This window comes from Euprymna scolopes, chromosome 11 (genome assembly GCF_053919585.1).
Source record: "Euprymna scolopes isolate OS-2025 chromosome 11, ASM5391958v1, whole genome shotgun sequence".
Classification (NCBI taxonomy): Eukaryota; Metazoa; Mollusca; class Cephalopoda; order Sepiida; family Sepiolidae; genus Euprymna; species Euprymna scolopes.
In genome coordinates, this window is record NC_136492.1 from 63,987,651 (window position 1) to 64,011,125 (window position 23,475).

General features: G+C 34.2%; 1 protein-coding gene and 1 pseudogene across 1 annotated transcript in view; both read right to left on the bottom strand.

The window, feature by feature from the left end:
• LOC145287886 (uncharacterized) overlaps positions 1-23,475 on the bottom strand; it is a 93,119-nt gene that overhangs the window by 64,015 nt on the left and 5,629 nt on the right. The window lies entirely within an intron of this gene.
• LOC145288355 (U2 spliceosomal RNA) lies at positions 5,958-6,093 on the bottom strand (annotated as a pseudogene).

The following is a 23,475-nucleotide window of genomic DNA, read 5'->3' on the forward strand; positions in this document are numbered from 1 at the left end:
TCATGCTTGCTCCTCAGACAGTGACCGGCAAATCATAGGCATCTTTCCCTGATGGTATTAGATATGGCAGGTAGGTTGCCATAAAGTTGCTGCTTTGTGGGATGATTTGGCCAAGATATATTTAATACTGTTCATAGCATATGGGTGTACGTGCCGTCTAGTTTTCTTTCCAATCTTTTGGTGAGTGTCAAAGCTGTAGCACCATAAACAAAGACAGACTCTACTGCTTCCCTGAAGAACTGCCTTTTCAGTTTGTTAGTTAGAACGCAGCCCATCCAATGCGGCCCATGCTTTTGAGACGCGAATTTCGATATCTCTCTGTGGAAACAATGTTGCTGCTAGATGATAGCTAGTTGTAATAACTTGCAAATATCATTGTCGAAATTCTCCCAGGCCTCCTTGTTGTTATCAGGTGGTCATTTGGTGCTTCTTCTTGACTCCACGCCTGAAGGAGGAGAAACTTCAGCTTGGAATATCTGGGCACTATGGTATGACTCCTGGCCCTGCTCATCTGTCGTTTTACCAAGCCTTGTACGTACCAGCACATTGCCTCTGCCTCTCTCCCTCCAGGCATTTCATCCGGCCTTGGTGAATTTTTAAGCCTAACTAGTAAGATATGGGAAAAAAATGAAAGCCAACCATAGTTATCTTATTCATTTGGAAGTGAATGAACGATGCTCAACAATATCATTAGCTGAACAAAATTCAATGAGTTAACATACAATCCTTGCCATTTTTAATACAATAGGTATGGTTAATGAAGTGACAGTAACACAAACTGTATGCTTAGGTTGCCAGGAGGGGTCATCACATCTTCAATAATATCCATGGAAAAGGTATAAATTTATATATTATTCTTTTAGCTATGGATTGAATAGTAGGGTAGTCTGGACTTTTAAATTCTGGTTTTGCAGCTAGTCTAGGAGAAGGAAAATTCACAAACAACACCAATTTTCCTATTTATCCTTGCATTATTTCTAGTGATCTTGAACTTATCAATGCCACAGTACTCAAGCAATGTTGGTTCAGAAGTTAAGGTTAGAGTTTGTGCAATCACTGCTTTATTATGAGTTCCTTACCAAATAGATATTTTTACAGAGGGTATCTATTGTCTGAAGACTGAAAGAAGGCTAACCATATAAGATTATTAGTAGATGTGTGAGTATGTGTGAGGTAGAGAAAGTAGAGGAGAATGGCAAAGCTCCAGTGATTTTATTTCTAACTATTACTTAATCTTCTGAACACGTTAAAGGTTCATGTTGCCAAAATATTTGCATTTATTTCAAAGTAAAATAACACTTATTTTATGTGTGTGGATAATATGAAAATAAAAGATGCTCATATGAGAGAGAGGTAGACAGAAAAAGGAAGAGAAGAGAAAGAAAAACGAAAGAAAAAAAAACGAAAGAGAAAAAAAAACGAAAGAGAAAAAAAAAACGAAAGAGAAAAAAAAACGAAAGAGAAAAAAAAACGAAAGAGAAAAAAAAACGAAAGAGAAAAAAAAACGAAAGAGAAAAAAAAACGAAAGAGAAAAAAAAACGAAAGAGTAAAAAAAACGAAAGAGAAAAAAAAACGAAAGAGAAAAAAAAACGAAAGAGAAAAAAAAACGAAAGAGAAAAAAAACGAAAGAGAAAAAAAACGAAAGAGAAAAAAACGAAAGAGAAAAAAAACGAAAGAAAGAGAAAAAAACGAAAGAAAGAGAAAAAAACGAAAGAAAGAGAAAAAAAACGAAAGGAAAGAGAAAGAGAAATGGAGTGAGATGTGAGAAAGAGAGCGAGTTGTAAGAGAGAAAAAGAGTAAAAAAGTGAGAAATAAAAAGAAAAAGCTAGAAACAAAAAGCGAGAAATAAAAAGAAAAAAGCGAGAGAAAAAAAGAGAGAGAGACAAAAAAAGAGAGAGAGACAAAAAAGAGAGAGAGACAAAAAAGAGAGAGAGAGAGACAGAAAAAGAGAGAGAGAGACAGAAAAAGAGAGAGAGAGACAGAAAAAGAGAGAGAGAGACAGAAAAAGAGAGAGAGAGACAGAAAAAGAGAGAGAGACAGAAAAAGAGAGAGAGAGACAGAAAAAGAGAGAGAGAGACAGAAAAAGAGAGAGAGAGACAGAAAAAGAGAGAGAGAGACAGAAAAAGAGAGAGAGAGACAGAAAAAGAGAGAGAGAGAGAGACAGAAAGAGAGAGAGAGAGAGAGACAGAAAAAGAGAGAGAGAGAGACAGAAAAAGAGAGAGAGAGAGAGACAGAAAAAGAGAGAGAGAGAGAGACAGAAAAAGAGAGAGAGAGAGAGACAGAAAAAGAGAGAGAGAGACAGAAAAAGAGAGAGACAGACAGAAAAAGAGAGAGAGAGACAGAAAAAGAGAGAGAGAGAGACAGAAAAAGAGAGAGAGAGAGACAGAAAAAGAGAGAGAGAGAGAGACAGAGAGAGAGACAGAGAGAGAGACAGAAAAAGAGAGAGAGAGAGACAGAAAAAGAGAGAGAGAGAGAGACAAAAAGAGAGAGAGAGAGAGAGAGACAGAAAAAGAGAGAGAGAGAGAGACAGAAAAAGAGAGACAAAAAAAGAGAGACAAAAAAAGAGAGACAGAAAAAGAGAGACAGAAAAAGAGAGACAGAAGAAGAGAGACAGAAGAAGAGAGAGTTTACTTAGATTTATCTTAATCTTTCTACTTGAGCTAAACGAATCAATAGCTCTTACAACAGTGGAAGAAGAAAAAAAGACCGTCACAACAAGAGTTTTTACTTTTACTGAAGCAATGATCCTACCAACTATAAGGTTTTATATCTCACAGAATAAAAAGAATTGCTACTCAACAATAATTTATACTACTAATGGGAAGTCACAAGTTAAAGTTATAATTGTGCGGGAGTTTGAAGAGTTTCCTTTTTAAAATCTTACTTCAGAATCGCGAGTTAGATTTTTTAATTTTTTTTTTTTTTTTATTAATTCTTGTGAATTTTTAATAAATTGGCAAAAGATTAGCACGGGGCTAAAACCATGTAGAATTAGAGGATTATGTACAGAGGTAAGCATTCTAAGAACAGCAGCCATAATGCATCCAACACTGCTTTGAACTTTATGGATGACTGATTTTAAACTTGGATATTCTTCATCTGATAGGCTTTTTCACAGAGCATAAAAAAAAAAAAAAAGATAAAACGATAAAAATCAATGCTGCCCTTTTCTTAATGAGATGAAAGAGCCTAGCATACATTTTTTGTCAGGCCCCATGGAGACTACAATTCAGCATTGAGGAAAAAACTTCTTCAAAAAAGGTAGATTTAAATTTCCCTTGATATTTCTATGCCAGAATCACTGCTCAATTGAGGAATACTCATCCAAACCTCAGCTATGATGCAAACAGTATCACCTTATCACATACTTCCAAGAGATGAACATGACTCAAGGCTAAGCTTAATGAGTGTCTGTGGTTCTGTTGTGTTCAGTAATGGCCACTGATCAGACAGATGAACTCTCCATGCTGATGCCCATATTTCGGTGCTGACATTTTGATCAGAGGTAAAAAGCTAAGACATCAAATGTCAATTTTCATGGCAGTCAGGATCACTTTGGAGAATTAATTCAATATTTTCTTTATTTTTCAATTCAATTTAATGCAATACATTATATTGCATTAATAATTGTATACCAAGAAACTTCATGTGGGCGTATACACCAAGAAACTTCATGTGGGCGTACACCAAGAAACTTCATGTGGGCGTACACCAAGAAACTTCATGTGGGCGTACACCAAGAAACTTCATGTGGGCGTACACCAAGAAACTGCATGAATGCGTACACCAAGAAACTGCATGAATGCGTACACCAAGAAACTGCATGAATGCGTACACCAAGAAACTGCATGAATGCGTACACCAAGAAACTGCATGAATGCGTACACCAAGAAACGCAAATTTGTGCATCTAAAAATCTTTTTAGTCAGTCACAGGTCCCTCTACCAAAATGGAATATATTTAGAGTCAAAGCAAGGCCATCCCCAAAATAGACCAAGAAATTTTACATCTAAGGCTTTTTACTGGAGGCAAAATTTCCAGTCAGTCACCTAAACTGCTAACACTTCACTGATTACAGAGAAATTTTCATTCTGAACTGGGATTTTAAACTCAAATTTATTTCACCTGAGATTCTGTATTAAAATATACAGCATGTCCCAATAAAATGTATACACTCTTTAAATGACCATAAGACCAACATTTATTATAAGAAAGAAAAGTTTCATACATCAAAATAGTGTGAACAAATACAGAAACCAGCTAATTATCGAAAGTGTTCAAATTATTGGCCATTGTTGTCCATAAACAGCTGACAACGCTCACTGATTGAATCAAAAACGTTCCTAGTTAGTTTCATGCCTTAAGACATGTATATTTGAATTCAGCACCATGGAAAACTACTAGGTATACATATTAAGTTCTTTGGGTACTATGAAAAAAAAAGCTCCAAAAAGGCATTTTTTTTAGCCCTAAAAGTACCAGAGGGATGTGAACCAGAATTTTGCCAGGGTCACCCATACTGAATTTATATTAAGAACAATGGCCTCCACATTTTGGCCAAGTTTCAGGAAAATCTAATGGATGGATCAAACGCTATAGGGCAAAAAGTATCATTTTGGGGCATTTTTTTTTTTACCTCTTTTGAGCCCCTGGGGATACCGAATCCCAGTGTAAATGGATAGTGGTGCAGTTTCAGGTCTTCACACATGTATATTTGAGTTGACCACTGAAAAAACACTATATAGTTACATTAAATTTTTGTTGAGAAATATGAAAAAAAGAGCCACAAAAAGAGGACTGAAAGTCCCTGGGGACACGAACCAGAATTTTGCCAAAGTCACCCATACTGGATTTATATAAAAAAACAATGGGCTCCACATTTTGGCGAAATTTCTAAAAAATCTAATGGATGGATCAAAAGTTATGGGGCAAAATGTGCCATTTTGGGGCATTTTTGACCTTCTTTGAGTCCCTGGGGGCGCAACGGAATTTTTGTAAAAAAAATTTTCTTACTGTACACATCTATTTAATGAAATACAATTTGTGACAAAATTTCAGGAAAAACTAATGGACGGTTATCTGGCACACGGACACCACTGAAAACATAGGTCCCGCTCCGATAAATCGGGGGACCAATACAGAATTTGTTTTAACCGAAATAAACGTTATAAAAATGATTAGTTATAACCCTCTCGAGACCCCTTCCCCCCCCCAAAAAAAAGCCTTTCTTGGACATACAAAAATGCGCACACCACTTTTGCCTTTTCATATATATAGATTTTTATATAGAGGGGATTCTGAACAAGAACCAGATTATTTTATGGTTAATTTGATTGCAGAAAAGTTTAGTTAATAAAGATAAACTAACACACACACACAACGATCACCATTGTTGCTGATATATACAATCTCAGTCTGTAATGTAAGCATAATATAATCTTACGGTTTGTATTCTTTATCAAAATCTGTAATTATTGAGAAATGCTATTTGTGGTAAGTAAATGTTTTCATTCTTCTAAAATACATATTGATAAGAAAGAGGATTTTACAAGGATTTTATAGAAACACTAGCAGTTCAGACCGGCTCTGCTCGGGGTGTATGTACTGTTCATAACTTTATATGCATATGTACATATTAAAAAGTGTGCATATGTATGATAATGCCTTTCTATATAATAGGCTTCCTTAACTACCACAGAAACAAGGCCGATAGCCATTAGTTGCGTGCTCTCGTGTAATGAATGAATCTGTGAATGTAGGATTGACATGAAATTCTTAAAGATAAACTAAAATGACTGAAAAATGGGCTGAAATGACATAAATAAATAAAAAGTAAATGACAGAATGACTTTAATGAACTTAAGGATGAATTGAATGACCTTAAGAATGACTTGAATGCTTACAACTTGAATGATCTGGAGAATGACTTGAATGGCTTGGAGACTGACTGGTTGTAAAGTGGGTGATCATTTTACATTAAATTAATACAGAAAAGTGATCCCCACTTTATATCACAAAGTTACAAACATAAGTACAGCATGTAGTAAGAACAGATACTACACTTTGATCTTGGCCAAAACGCCAAGAAAAGGTTATTTATTTGCTCCCCCACCGAGCAAATTAGGCACAAGGCCGATTTTTTATGTGAGGAGTGAAGGGGAAATGGGGACCAGCTCCCTGGGGAGTAGGGGAGCTGTATAGTGACAATTGGTATGAAGGGTTTCCCCTACATTGACCAAGGTCTTATATGTGGGGTTGCCCCCATATATGGTCTTTGCTTGCAGTATCTGCTGGAACTCTGATCTTGGCCAAAAGGCCAAGAAAAGCTTAAAAAGCTAAGAGCAGCATCTATTAAGAACAGATCTTTGATCTTAACCAAAAAGGCCAAGCACAAAAGTGTTACCGACTGACGGACCGACTTATAGAGTCGCTTGCACATGACTAAAAAGTTGCTAGTAACCGCAGAGGTCAATTTTTATTTTTTTTATTTTGACCCCTTAACATTTATTGTTTTGGGCTCAAATCAAATTAAAATGTCTGACCCATATTCAAGTAACCTACATATAAAATTTCAAGTTTTTAGACCCCAAACTGGCAGAGGAGTTTGGTAGAATCTGCAATGGTCAACTTTTTCAACTTTGACCACTTGGCAGCCAAATTTTCGCTCAAAACTGATTAAAAAAGCTTGCTGAAAGTCTGAATACCCTTTATTTAAAACTAGCGGGGGTACCCGGCGTTGCCCGAGTGTTTTTTTCCGGGACAGGGGGGGGGGGTTTAAAAAATGTTATGGTAGGTAAGTAGGAAGGATCAAACCCGGAGTCATGAGTAAAAGTAGGAAAATAAAGTGTGAAAAAAAAAACAAAAAAAAAAACATCTGCAACGTTAACAGTTCGACCACCAAGAAAAGTCCATTCCAGTTGTTTAGGAAAAAAAAAAAAAAAAAAAAACGACTACGGTAGGTCGGCGCAAACGTGAAAATATAATGTGAATTGTCCAGCACGCTAACCACTACGCCACAGAGCACTGCAGCTTAGTTTAGTGATTTTAAATAACTTCACATGAAAGAACTACGAAGCCAAACCGGTGTTCTCTTCTCAACTGTTCCTTGTGAACGATCCCCAAACGGTGTTAAGTGGTGGCAGGGGGAGGAGGAATTTATTAGAGAGAAAATATTTTACCACTTCCATTGATCTTAACCGATTTTGGCCGTGACTTCTCAGCAGAAAAAGTATAGAAATCTAAGATTATCGAGGAATTTGAGAAATAATAAGCCTATAACACACCTCAGATATTGTTCTGCCGTTTGTGCATATTATATTTGCATGAAATATCTTGATTTTTAATCCTATTAAGGTCAAAATCAGACGGGGAAAAAATGAGTTCATTTTATTTATATAGAGATTTCACATGTTTAGACCCAAAATTTGCTTAATAGTTTGCTAGAGACCGCAAAGGTAAAATCTTTTGAATTTTGACCCCTTGGGAGCCAAATTTTCAGAAAAAAAAAAAAAAAGACTAAAAAGGTTGCCCTATGTATCAATATCTTTTATGTAAAATTTTAAATGTTTAGACCAAAAATTGGCCGAGTTAAAGACTGCAGAAATCAAATTTTTTAAAAACTTTGACCCCAAAAGTTAGATCCATGTCCAAGTAACCTATATCTAAAATTTCAAGTGTTTAGACACAAAATTGGTGGACGAGTTTGGTAGAGTTCTCAAAGGTCAAATCGTTGAACTTTGACCTGTTAACAACAAAATTTCTGGCCGAAAACTGATTAAAAAGATTTTTCCAAATCTCATTACCCTGTATGTCAAATCTCGACTCTGTAGGCCGAAAATTGACAGAGTTATTTGGTAGGGAAATGTACAGACAGACAGACAGACACACAGATATTTCTCCCCTGCTGAAATGGCTCTAAACTTATCAAGATGCATTTGGACAAAAACCAGCAAACAAGTCTGTAAAGGAATAGGGGCATAAATAGATGGAAATATTTAATGCTACTAAGACAAAGCTTCTTTCCTTCAAGAATTACAAAACCTTTCTAGTCACTGATTGCCATGAATAATAACTAGGGCTATGACAATAGTATATTCTTTTATTGTTTTGACTCTCGAGTATATATCCAACATAGTTAATCAACTGAGAATCACATCACTATATAAAAAGCATATAAGATATTAACGTATACACACTCGAGAGTCAAAACAATGAAAAGAATATGCTGTTGTCCTAGCCCTAATAATAACACTATCTGAGAGTTCATCATTCAAAGTCTTTGATCTAACATTTACAGCTAGCAAGAATTAGAACTAATACATAGACATTGCCAAGGCTGCTGTGAAAAAAGTTGACTCCTATTGTGCTAGAAAAATACTCACACTTGACATTATCATATCTTTACAAAGCCACCATTCACTCATCCATGAAATATTGTTACCACATACGAGTCAGTGCATCAACCACTAGACAAAGTCCAAAAAAGAGTCTCCAATCTAATAGGTCCCATACTGTCAAACAAGCTCCAACCCATATGGTGGCAATGCTGCATCCCTGTGCTTGTTTTACAAGTACTTTAATGTGCTTCAACAAACATGTAGCACTGGTGTCCCCCCCCCGCGATGTAGATACCCATGATCAACCCAACAAGTAGTAAAATCCCAGGTCACTTCACTTCAAGTAGGCTTGAACAGTATTCAGCATTAATTCAAAATGAACTATTCTTAATTGAAATTCTTATTGAGATGATTAATTTGTATTATTTATCCATTTATTAATTGCAAACTATTATCCTCATCTTTTAGTTGTTCTTTCATGATGTTTCGGCCAACTACTTCTCTGGTCTTCGTTAGGTGGTTAACCGTAACGAGATAGGAATGCCGAATCTCCTAACTGCATTCTCAACAATTACTGCCTTCCATAGTTGTTGTCGTCTCACCACATTTTGACGAACTAAGCCTCTGGCCAGCCTTGGATAGGATTGAAACTGCTATCTTCAGACAATGCTCAACCTGGAACTGTAGAGATTCAACGTCTCTATCGTTTCAATCCTACCCAAGGCCGGCCAAAGGCTTAGTTGACTAAAACATGGTGAAACAACAACAACTATGGATGGCAGTAATTGCTGAAGAGACAGTTAGGAGATTCAGCGTTCCTATCCTGTCGCGGTTAACCACCTGACGAAGGTCAGAGGAATAGTTGACAGAAACGTCATGAAACAACAACTATAAGATGAGGATAATGGTCCGCAATAAATAAATGGATAAATAAACTATTTTTGCTTAAAAATAATTTCTTTTTTTGCCAATAGAAACAATATGTAAACACATTCATGATAGTTACTTACTCTCTCCTATGCATTAAGTTGCATTTTTTCTTTTTCAGAAAATTGAAAATAATCTTCTTCATACTAGTTACAAAGCAGTAAAAGATAGGTAAAGGTGGAAATTGACATAACCAGGTACTAATATCGTTCAAGGAATAAACTCAACTATTAGCCACGATATTTCTGTAACTTTAACAACTTCATTACAGACATATTTAGGCTTCATAATAAAATCGTACATTATATCCTAGAAGCGACATCATTTATCAAGACAGAAGCTTGAGTTTATTTCTCCACCTCATGATAGTTGGCATAAGACCAGTTTTTAAGACATTCCAGATTGTAAAATACGATTTGTTTGCCCGCTTGTTTGATCACCGTATTGAAAAAAAAAAAAAAAAAAAAAAAAAAAAAAAAAAAAAGACATCTGGTTTTGAATCATGGTTTGAGTCTCATTTACAGGAAATCAACCCGCTTTGGGTTATTTAAATGTCAAAACTAGAGTTGTCAGAATTTTAACTTCAATATAAGTATGAAAAATAAACAAAGCAACACTTGGATAGAGCAGAGGGAAAAAGAAAATCATGTGGTTTCGGTAACAGGGGATGGTTGGTTTGTAAAATGAATTTACAGGATACATGCTACAAGAGCAGGTTCAATAAGAGTTCAGTTTAAAAAGACCAGACGAGTGTGAAATTGTTTTTAATAAATATTACTATTTATTAAAAATAAAATTGATTTGTTTTTTAAATTTCAAATAAAATATTCATCTTCAAGAAATTGGACAGTATGTTCTTTTGTTTAGTCAAAATAGTGTTTATATGTCCGATTACATTTTTTGGCATCTGTCGAACGTGTGTGTACTGTCTGAAACGCTCGGTAATAAATTAAGATTTAACAGTTAGAAAGACCAGACAAGTGTGAAATTGTCTTTCTAACCGTTAAATCTTAATTTATTATGGAATATTTCTAACAGCGAATTCCTTTTTACTTGAAAAAAGCTTAAGTGCCAACTCAACCGAGTTGTCATTTTATGATTTTAAGAGATTAATGAAACCAGACTACAATTAAAATAGCAACAAGTTAGTATTTAAAACAGAGACACCAAAACACCAACTAAAGAAATTAGTAGATCATTGTATCATATATCGAATTAACATAATTATGAATAGGAACTGACTTAAAAGTGAACTTTAATTTTGCTTTTGATTATATATATATATATAGAGAGAGAGATAGATTCAATCTCGCTAGATTCAGCCACTCCGATGAGTCATAGATGACGAAACACGTGTCAGTGGATAATTATATTTTAAAAATAATATATATATGGCATAAGTCAACAGGCTATAACTTTTGTTTGTTAAAGCTAAAAAGTCTAGTGTGTGTGTATATATATTTTTTTTTATTACATTTTCACCCCCAAACAAGGCACATTGTCACTTTGATGTAGGGAGCTACTATTAGGGACACAGGCTACAGGGGTACTAGGTGGGGAGTTGGGCAGCAAGATGTCGGTTCACGTTACACTTGAACTTCTGCATGTCAGTACAGTTGGGGAAGCAGGAACTTGGCAGGGAGTTCCAAAGTCTAGCGGTTCTGGGGAAGAAACTACTGGAGTAGAAGGCTCTCTTACATCTAGGGATCTCTACTGTGAAGGGGTGGGATTGTACTGCTTGTCGGGTTTGTCGAGGGTATTTACGTAGAGGGGTATAAGTGCTTGCAGCTCGTCAGAATATACACCGTTAAAGTACTTGTAGAACAGGCAGAGGGATGCTACATTGCATCGATGGGACAGAAGCTGAAGCTTGGATGATATTTTAGAACCTATTAGGTTGGCGACTCTTTTGGACCTTGTCTAGGAGTGAGAGACTAGTAGTAGATGCACCGGCCCAAATATGACAACAATACTCCATACATGGGCGAATGGTGGCCTTATAGAGGTACAGGATACTTTCAGGGGTCAGTAGCTTTCTAGCACGGTAGAGAGAACCTACCTTTTTCGTAGCGGTCCTGGGAATGTTCTCAATGTAATTGTTCCAACTCATGTTTCCTGTGAACGTTAGGCCGAGGAGTTTAAAAGATGTGCTTTCAGATAAAGAGTCTTTGGCCATTGCTATTGGTGGTAGAGAAGGTTTCTTGTAGTTATTGAAGGAAACAAGTTTAGTCTTGGCAGCATTGAATGTGACCATCCATTTTTGTCCCCATTCCACTACTGATTGGAAGTCATTCTCTAGTGTTTCTGCCATTTCTTTAGATATGTGTTCATTTGTTTTCCTGTCGAGTCTGTTATAGAGAGTGGTGTCATCAGCATATATACCCATCTTACAGATAATTTTGTCAGGGAGGTAATTTATGAATATTAGGAATAATAGAAGTCCAAGGATAGACCCCTGAGGCACTCCCGCATTTATATCATATTGTTTAGATGTACCGCCATCGAGGACAACCTGGATTTTTCTCTATCTAAGAAGGATTTAATTATGTTAAGTATTCTTCCAGTGATACCGTATGATCTAATTTTCCTGAGAAGACTTTCGTGCCATACCCTGTCAAAAGCCTTAGATATATCTAGAGCTACCACTCTACCCTGCCCTGCTTTGTCAAGTGAATGGTATATACGCTCAGAGATTACAGTTAGAATGTCTGCTGTGGAACTGGCTTGCCTAAATCTATATTGTTGGTCAGTAAGAAGTTTAGCATCTGTAAGGTGATGGACTAGAGCTTGGTTAATTATGGACTCAAATATTTTGGCAAAAAGTGGGAGAAGGCTAATGGGGCGGTAATTTGCTGGGTCAGTTCTTTCGCCAAAATTCTTGAAAACGGGTACCACAGAAGCAGTTTTCCAGCAGGCAGGAAAGCAAGATTCATTAAGGCATTTGTCGTAAAGTTTGGAGAGGATTGGAGCTACTTCGGCGGAGCACTTTTTTAATAACACAGCCGGGATGAGAGCAGGTCCACATGCTTTTGCCGTGTCAAGATTTTTTATAATGGCATGCACCTGAGAAGGGGTGATTTTCAGATCGTCAAGTGTGGCATCTGCCCACAAAGGAAAGTCTGGGAGAGGGTTGTTAGCAGGGTCTAGTGTAGAGTTGGGGGCAAACCGGCTGGCAAGCATGTTAGCCTTCTCAGTGTGTGTGTATATATATATATATATATATATATATATATATATATATATATATACACACACACACATATACACACACACTAGACATTTTAGCTTTAACAAACAAAAGTTATAGCCTGTTGACTTATGCGATATGTTGAATATGGTTAAATTTGTGCCCATTTTTGCATTAATACTAATCCCAATTAATCCCTGTGTGTTCAAACAGATAGCATAACACCCTAAGTTCGCTGTACCTCATCATAATAAAGGTTCATACAAAATTTCAGCCAGATTAGTCCAGTAGTTTACAAGAAAATGTGAAACAAACAGACCAAGAAGTTTTATATATTAGGGGTGCACCCATTAATCGGCAGGTAATCGACCTAATTGATCACTTTGCCGATTAATTACTTTTCTCTTTCCTATTAAATTTAAATCATTTTATCACTGCTAAATAACTTATCAGATAGCTTTGACACATTAACATAGTAACTGCTAATTTAACTTAACATTTAGTTAAGTTACTGCCCACTATTATACCTTTTTGCCTTTATTAACTGAAATTACAAAATATAAAGTACAGTTTCCATAGATAAGAAAACAGAAATTACAAACCAACTACAAAGTACAAATTGTAATTCTTTAAGTGAATAACTATAAGCTGAAGTTCTGCATCTGCTGCTGCTCTACTGTCTCTGTTCTTGCTGCCTGCCTCCTCTGCTCTCAGTCTCCTCAGTATTTAAAGTTGAATACTTTAAAGTTGTAATGTAGAAACATTAGGGTTTCTCTATTCTCAGAACACAGCCTGTTCCTCAGAGGTTCATACACATTACTACCACCTGTACAAAAGAGCCTCTTACTCTCCACAGATGAAGGTGGTGCGCTTAAATATCTTGAATCCAGTTTACTCAGCAGTGGTAAGGTCTCCTGTGTCTTCTTCCACCACTGAAATGGATCATCTCTTGTGAGTAGTGGTAATAATAATGATTAAGTTCTTTTGTGCACTTAAACCATAAGGAATTTACTCCTTTGAGTTTAGATTGTGATTCTTGTATTTCTGTTGTAGTTTCCAGTTTCATCATTAGAAAGTAGAAGATGTAGAATCCAATTCTTAATAGTGTTTTCCATAAGTAGACACACAAGTTTTGTATCATTTAGATAGGATAAAAATCTTGTTTCCATTGATTCATTGAATTGTTCAACAGTGGTAAGGATTCATTAAAGTCAGGAATATCAGAATTAGATTGGAAAGCTTTTGAAAGAAATAACATCAAAGCTAAAATTGTAGGTATCATCATCGATATGGTTGAAGTTCTGTGACTTGCTTTTTTGTGATTTTTTCAAATGGACTTAGTAACTGGACAATTTTTTGAACAAGTCCTGATTGGTAAGTTGTTAAGGTAGGAATCTTATAGCGTCCCACATTCTCGTATGAAAAAAAATGAATCTCTTAAAAAATCCCGGTTTGTGCGAATCATTCTACTTCACATATATACCACAAAAAACTCCTTTCTGATTAATGTTTACCAGTTAAAAAATATTCTGTTATTCTGAAAAACAGCCAAGTACGTTCGCATATTTTAAAACTGGTAAATATTAATCAGAAGGGACTTTTTCTGGGCATTCAGTGTAAAGCAGAACAGTCCACACCAACCAGAAATAAATCATTTGTAAACAATCACAGCGTTAACTTGAACAAAACCAATACAAGAATGAGATAAAAATGTTAAAACCATAAAAAAACAATAGTATTTATGCAGAGAACTTTTTGGAAACCCATTTCTTAACATGTGGAGGAGAGGGTGTTTTTCTAACTAATCTGTATTTTCACCTAGCAATTTAATAAACAATGCAAAACAAGTGATTTGTGTCACAAGTATTGAAGATGAGCGACTGAAGTTTTTTCTCTGTATGTGTTTGACTAGGGAAAGGGGTTAAGAAAACCACCTCGAATGGATGAATGTGATCAATGCCAAGCAATAGAATCGCAAAGAAAACACCAATTGTGTAGAACTATTGTTGATAATATGCAGCTCTCTCTTTTATTAAAGTTAAATTAATGTTGAACATGTACATTACTTAATTACATTGCCATGGTAAGTGAAGTGAAAAACATAGCATAAAATTACATTTTTTGAGGATACTATTCAAGTACATGGTGTAAAGAGCTGACATTTGGATATAGAATTCTACTATACACTCGTGAGCAAAAAAAATAATGGGCCAAACAAATTTTATACATTTTATTGCACTAAAAGCTATATTGGACAATGAACAATCGAACAAGGAAACTTAAACCAGACTAATAACACAGAACAAGACATTTACTTTAATAAATGCTTAGTATGGAATCGCATTCCCTTTTGATTTCTTTAAAAGATCAATCCTTTTAGACATGCTCTCAACCAAAGTGGAATACTGCGAAGAGGAGATGCTATACTATTCACTTTGCACAGCTTCCACAGTTTGCCATTGTTCACAAAAGTTCTTGCAGCCAATGCACAAGATATTATGGACCAAATATTCTTGATTGGGTTTAAAGTGTGGCTTTGACCTGGCCAAAATATCACATTAATTGAATTATCAGAAAACCATTTTCTTATGACTTTAGCAGTGTGTGCAGGGATATTACCATGTTGAAAAATAATGTTCTGGGATATTCCCAACTTCTGGATACTTGGTAACAGTCCTGTTTCTAATATTCGAATGTATTCCTTTGCATCGAGTGACTTCTCACATCTAATAAGTTCCCCAACTCCTACTGCAGTAAAAGTTCCCCATCCTATTATCCCTCCATTCCCGTATTTAACTGTCGTTTTTATGCAACTTTATCCAGTTCTTCAATTGCACCGTTTGGGAGCATCACTAACAAGACAAAGTCTTGATTCATCTAACCAGAAAACATTCCTGAACCAGTCTGTATTTTTCTTGCCATAACATGAGAAAAATCTCTTTCTATCATTCATGTTCTTCTTAGATAAAAATGGCTTCTTTGCACACCTTTTAGAGGAAAATCCTATTTCTTTCATTCATTTAGATCGTATATCTAGAAAGAGAATTTCCAGCCCCTGTTTTGAATTCTTTGCTATGGTCAACATAAGTTTTCTTTCAATCCTTCAAAACGGTTAAATTTAAGCCTGTGGTCATCCTCCAAAGTGGGTGCTCTAAGGCGACCAGATTCAGATTTCCCTTTTACCAAGCATTCAACTTTGAACCTTCGACCAATTCACTTCACTACAGAAAGTGATGTTTTCACATTTTCTTTTCTTAAAATATCAAAAATCTGCTTGTAAATAATTTTCAACTGCCTTAACCCTGCAATTTGTTTTTTTTATATCCTCGCCAAGATGTGGTCATACCATTTTTAGGATTCATTTTTCCATTTTTTTTAGGATTAATTATTTTTTTTATATGCTATGATAATAATGATCTGCAAAATAGAAATTTTCAGTTAAAATTAACAAAAATTCACAGAAAAATATTGAAAAATCGATTTCTTCCTTCTTTCATGCTTGCCCAATTTTTGCTCATAAGTGTATGCATTGATTAGGCATGCAATATTCCAGATCTGTATCTTAATAGTTTTTGTGATGTGTGATTTTGAAATTAGTATATATGGTATTTGGTACTTTATTTCCACTACCAAAATTGAACATACCAGCATTTTTATCAGCTTATAATGAAGTTGCAGCCAGAATTGTTTTTAAAAAATAGGCATAAATAACCATTATGTATAGAATTATATTGAATGTTCATATTTACTGTCATTTAATTCAGTTTTATTTGATATTTTAAAAAATTGTCCATCAGTGCAATTTTGCTATTATAAATCATGCAATGTTTACTTTTCACAACTCAAAAATGAAGACCGAAATTGAATTAGAAATAATTGTACTTTTACTTTATACTGTTATCTTATACTAGGACTGATGAAAGCATCTTTTGTGACATTTTTGCTGGTTACTTTTTTGTCAGTTGGTTTCAAAGTTGCCATATTGTAATTTACATATGCTTGTGCTTTTTCACCCTTAGCAGGGTAGTATATCCTGCTGATTCTGCTACAGTATCATCAGTGGAAAGTAGATGCTGAATCCAATTCTAAATATGTTTTCTATGCCAATCTTTTAAAAATTAATATTTGAATCATGGGTCTAGGAAAGTAAACATACACAAATTTTTATAATTTAGATAGAATGAAAATCTTATTTTCATTGATAATCTGAATTGTTCAACAATGGTACGAAGGATTCTACTAAAGTCAGAAATATTAGAATTAGATTGGACAGATGTTGACAGAGCTAAATTTGTAGGTATCATTGATATGGTCAATGTTCGGTGACTTGCTTCTTTGGTGATTTCTTCAAATGGACTCAGGAACTGGATATTTTTTCAAACAAGTTCCCATTGGTAAGGTGTTAAGGTAGGAATCTTATCGACAGCACACATTACAAGAGATTTTTGTTGTTCTTAATTTTCAGCATATATGTTGAATTCTACTGTGTGGTCACATCTTGAATGAGTTTTTTTGTTTGTTTTTTGTTTTTTTTTTCAAATTAAGCTGATCCTGTATTTCAGTTAATTTGAAATTTCTTCATTTATTCTTTACCTGTTTGTGTACCAGGAAATGGAACCACTCTCAGCACAGCTCTGCACTGTTTAATCATCTGAAAGCCAATGACCTGTCAAACTCAGAAAGGAAGCATTATCTGTTATAGCTGCCCAAGTGTCTGTAGTCCATGAAATGCTGCTAATTTCAGCAAGAGGCAGTTGAATTTTCGTTTTATTTTTGTAAATATATCAAAAATTATTTTGCAGAAGTACTTTTTTGATAGAATGCTGTAACTTGGACAAAGTTTTGCAATAAGTCTATTAAATCCAATGTCAGAGGTTACAGAATATGGTTGAATATCAACATCAATCATTTTTCTTCTCAAATAATGGATCTCTTGTGACCTGTGGTCATTAATATTCCAAACTTTCTTTTTGGTCAATATTGATTCTATAGTAGTTTTATGTTTTGTTGGAGGCTCATAGTTGCTGCCACTTGTTCCTGGAATGTCTGTCCCTGAATATTCATTGTGCTTCCTTTTTTTTATCTGCAACTTTTGCTTCTTGTGAATGAACATTTGTAAGATGGTTTAACATATTAGTCGTTGTAAAAGTTTTTGATGATTTGATTTTGATGTGATGGATTGACATAACTTGCAAGCAGCTGTATTTTTATTCTTGGGATTAACATCAAAATACTTCCAGCAGAAACTGGTTGCCATAATGGTTGAAGATTGTTGGCAATATTTAGTTAATTTTTTATGTATTTAAATTACATATGTCTGATTTATCTCAATAAAATATACTCTATCTAAACCAGAAAAATAAAAATATATATGTAATCGTAGCAAGAGTTTGAAAATAAAGAATGCTTTATTTTCAGTTCGCATATCGTCGCAATTTACATGAAAACTAAAAGATGAAGTAATAATTTTCCTTGACAGTGATTTGAAGTAAAAAATAACAATGTTAATTCGATAGGAAGAGAAAGGAAAATTTTCCATATCCTTTGCCTCAAATTCAGTGCAGTTATAAAAGTGTACATGTTAACAGCACGCTATGCCTGTTATTTGATAATATGGTGTAGACGATGCAGGTCTCTTCGATAAATTTTCACTGGCAAGCAATAAAGGGAGTTAACTTGTCTTCGTTTACAATATAATTTTATTAATATTAGTATTATTTATGACAACAAAATTTGCTGATAAATCGGCATTAGAAAACCGATTAATTGGGAATCAGCTAATGTGCTAATATACCAGGTTAAAGGTTTTCAAGAGTGATAACTAATAAATTTAATGAGGTTATTAAGAGTGCTCAATAAAAGAGCAAGATATATTTTTATTGATATAGACAAATTTGCATGGTTGCAACACTAGACATGCTAATGTTACAAACAAATGGTTGGTTAAAAGCAGAAGTCTTCATCAGGCGACTTAATAAATGGTTGCTTTCTACAGAAGAAACCAGTCCTCATTTATAAATATAAGTTTAAAAATAATAGTAAGACATAGATTAACTGAGTTAAGTAAAAGTTTTAAAAAATACAGAAAAACAAAAACTTTGGACTAATTTAAAAAGGGCATTTATGCATAATATGGACCATGCTAACAAAAAATATTTAGAAACACATTCTTAAAATATGGAGGGGGGAAACGCTTTCTTTAAACTATTCCATACTTTCACCTAACAATTTGATAAACAAAAGTTACCATAAAAATTGAATTGAACGTGAAAATGGTAAAAAAAAAGAAAATAAATAAAAAAAAAATTTTTAAATTAAAAAAAATAGCACGGTCCTTATTTTGCATAAGTGCTTTAAAAAGAAACTCAAGTCCAAGTTTCAATCCTGCTTCAGATTTTGACTCCCCACTTTTGCTGGGGAAGGAACATTTACAAGACTGCCAAGAGCTTTGATAATTAGTGTAAAACTGGTTTTCTTTATGATTACTGTTCTCATTTCACTTCCGGCTACCCCCTCCAGGTTAAGAATGTTTTTTTTTTTGTTTTTTTTCTAAATAATAATGTTATTCTTTAGAAGAGGTTTTCTTAACATCTTTTACCTATTCTGCACTTTCATCTAAAAATTTAATAAGCAAAAATACTATAAAAATAAATTAAAAACAAAAGAGCAACCGGAAGTGAAGTGGAAACAATAATCGTAAAGATAACTGTAAAACCTTTTGATAGATTATACCTAAAAGACCAAACAAATTCCATATTTTTCTTAGACTGTAACTGGCAACAAAACTTAAATAATCCCCACTAAAAAATTTCTTTAGAGTAATTTGACTGGAGTGAAAAAAAAATGTAAAAATTTACTTAATCACTTAGGGTAGTACCACAAACATAAATTTGAAACTTATATATCTTAAGTTGATAGATTTCCTAAGAAATATTCAATATATTTTACTTTCTATACATCTTAACATGTTCTACCAAGTGTCACAATAAATTGTATCATATTTTGCGATGGTAAAAAATAGTTTCCATAAAAAGCTTTTAAATACTTCATTTTTAAATGAAAGGAATGTTTGGGGAAAACAAATAAAACTTCATTAATAGAATTAGACTTAAATTGTTTAGTACTAGTAGGATATTGAATTCTTAAAAAACGTATTTTGTGCTACATAAATCAGTTCTCTACAGATAAAAATCATACACAAAGGGTCATGTAGTGTAAGTTTAACAATCACACTGGAACAAAAAATTTTAATGTATCATACACCTTCGTATGGCCGAGTAAAATTTGTATGTAATGCTTTAAATTGTTTCAAGGGAATATTTTGCTTTCATTTGTAGACTCCTTGTTAAAACAAAAACAGTAACAGAGAAACAATGTTTGTAAAATATTCAATGTTTATTTGTCATAATACTTAATTCTGATTGGTCAATTCTATCAAAATACTCAATCCCAATTGGTTAATCTTAAAATATTGCTAGTGTTGGCTACCTAAGTGAGAACCCAAGTACAGCTGCTAGTGATAGATTTGCCAAACCGGAATTTAAATTAAGGCTAGTTAATTGAAAAGAGGGAATGATTTTCAAAAATATCGGAAAAAAAGGCGACCCCTCCCTGTGGAAATGTGCCCAGTTGAGGGTAAACGAATTAATGTTTTTAGCCAATTTTTCGATATTTGTCATCTGAAGGGTCGAGCTTCATACGATACTGATCTCATGAAAATCTATCACCTCTGTCGAAAGTTTTAAGTAGACATACAAACATACATACATTTAAACAGACAGGGAGATATATATTATAGATGTAGGATCGACAGTATAATGATTACAGATACAGATTGTGGATGGCATATTAGGTTAGAGTTCTATCACACACTAGTGTATCAGTTTTACTAATACCATTGAGCCCTCCAGCTATAGGTTAAACAGTAAATTAGACTTAAGCTTGTGCAACTAGTCTAGAAGTAAAACTCCAAAATGCTTAAAATTTCCAATCATCCTGGACATCTCCTTGCCACTGGGCTCCATCAATGTCAGTTTTAGAAAGGTATAGTAAACACTGTGCAACCCTTGCTTAACAGGCACCCCCAAAAAGGCTATCTATTATCTTTAGAGATTGAAAAAAGGCTGTGCATGTATGTATATAATGCAGATAAAATACATAGAACAATAAAATATTGCAGTTTAAAGAGCAACTTGAAGTTAATTAGGCTATGGCTTCCAAATCTTAATTAGATGTAATGAGAATAAAAATAAATAACCTACTCAAGTGAGATACCTCCAGGTTTATTGAGTGCTAATCATATATTTCCCCATTTGATTCAAGAAACCCATATGTAGAAACAAAGAAATTCCTATGAAAATATGAATTAGTAATTGAATTACCGTTTTAACTTTGGCTTTCGAAATTCCTTTTAAAATCAAACGAAAAACTAGAAAACCACTTTGAGAACGAAAATAGGAAATCATCTTTTAAAAGAACTGATTTTGGCAAGACATGACAAACATTAAAAATCCTTTATTTTATTGAGGATTCAAAAATTATCAGAAAAATATGGTAAAAGATTAAACTAATGATTAAAAAAAAAAAATAGATATTAGCAACAACAACTGTACATAGATCTACATTATCTTTTACTGAAGAGCAACTACTAATGAAGGTTAAACGCAACTTGAGGATAAGAGTTAATGAGCTGGATGGATGGTTGGCTGAATTATGAACAATATTAGGAGAGGATCGAAAACAATAGAATGCATAAAATTTTATCTTATGAGGACAGTTTATGGTTGTTTTATTTGGTCATTTTGTTTTACAGCATATCAACATTTTTCAGGTTATTTAATGCCGAATCCAGTAATTTGTGAAAAATATTTTATGCTTCAAACTATTTATATCTTCACGTATTTATGGGGTTTCATTGTTTTTGCTGAGAAAAAATTGTTTTTTTGTGTTTGTCTTTGCAGGATATGATTTCAGTTTTGCAAAAGAAAAGGAAAAAAAAAAAAAAAAAAATGGGGGGGGGTCCATTTAATTCAGGACGCCAATATCTTCCGACAGCCTGATCTGGTAACATCAAAGACAAATTAATGACAAGTATTTGTTGACATTGTTGAAGACAGCCATTTTGTAGTCTAGAGGGAAATAGTGCTGTGGCAATATGTTCCATAGACAGAAAGCCTTGGAAAGAAATCATGCTCATTGATATTCCATATGATACGAGGAACATAGGTGGAAAAGGGAAAGTTCTTGCTGTGAAGGTCTTGTTACAGATGGGACATTATCAGATGAAAGAATGACAAAGTTTATCCATACAAAATTATTATGTTTTGACAACGTTATTAAAATGACACAAGATAAATTAGTAGAATACAAAAGTTCAGAGTTTTTAAATGTTTTATAAGCGAAAGAAGGTATTTTGCCTGTAAGCAAAAATGGAATATACATGTTCGATTTGGCTGTTGCTGCATAACTTTAATGGTCTGTAAATGTGGTATAGGCAGGTATATTAACATTCCTGCTTTGTTAGTGAGGTAGTGTTTGGATAGCAGTGCTTATGCTGATGCTGTGCTTAATAGTTTCCCATTACATTGTAACACTATTTCATATCCTGGGCGACTTTATGTTGGTTACTAGTGGGTCAGTGTTTGATACTTCATCAACAAGTTCCATACGATAGGATATTTTTTTTTCTGAAGATAACTAAAAAGTAAATTTTCAGCAATAATTTGGAGTGACAACTGCAAGCCCAAATCTCGACCAGTAAAGAATTTAAAAACAAGTATCATTTCGATAGCAAAAGAATCATGAACACATGTGAGTGGAAAGACCAAAGAACTGATAAAAGAGTATCTTTGTTAAGAAAAAGAAAAAAAATGGAGGAGTTTTGGACAAGAGAGGAAAAGGAGTTTGAGAAAGAGAGAGAGACAGACAGACAGAAGGATTTCGGAAGAAAGAAGAAAAGAAGAGAAAGAGAATAGAGGAGGAAATGCTAATTAGGGAGAGATGGTGGTGGGGGGCAGAATTAGGGTTTTCATGAAAGCCATTTGTTTTAGAAAAAAATGGAGAGTCGCTTGCTGGCCTCAAAGAGAGTGCATGTCAACTTTTGGGCTGGCACCCCAAAAACTGGATCCCTCCCCAAAAGAGCAAAGTGGAAAGAAAGACCTTTCCCTCGTGACTGGCTGAGTAGACAGATAACCATAAGGCCTGTTTGGAACCTTGCAATGAAAACTGGATTTGAAGTTGAAATCCTACATCTGAAAAATTAGTTTGTTTTTAAATTCGAGAGAAAAACTCGAATTGAACTTTTCTTTGCACGACAGTATATGAAATTATTTTATACAATAATTATTTTTGTTTATAAGAAAATGATCTCCAAGGTTTTCATTAATTAATTATTGTTGTGCTTTAAGATTAACACAGTTGATTTCAGATCTACTCTGAACCTGACGTCAAGCTACAGCTAGAGAGGCAGCCTGCCAGACATTCACCAGAGCGCCTACATGGGAAAAATTCAACTGCAACACCTGACAATGAATGACCAGCCAACATGTTAAAAGGTATTGCTACACAGACTTAGGATCGTGCACACTCAGTTTCTTGATACCTATTCCTAAAAAGCTCCATTTTTTCTTCCAAGTTTTTTCAGGATGTTCACACGTGTAAAAAAAAAAAAAAAAAAATCAGGGAGGATGTTCAGTTGATTGTTAATCTATCAATTCACCTGTCTTATTTAAATTTCCCCCTCTGTTGTTTCTTAAAGAATACTGCTTTACATTGCAACAAAGTTATATTGAAATGCTGTTTATATTTATTAAAAATTTTAAAACGTATTAAAGCTTTAAAAATCTACTATTATATAAAAGTCACTTTTTGTGTGTGTGTGTGTGTGTGAGTTTTTTCCTTATAAGTTCCGAAACGGCTGAACCTATCTTTGGCAAATTTCACACAAAGGAAATTTATATGTCTGGCAGTGTTCTTAGATATATTTTGTACAGACATTCATTTGAGAAGTATTGAAAATCTAAAAAA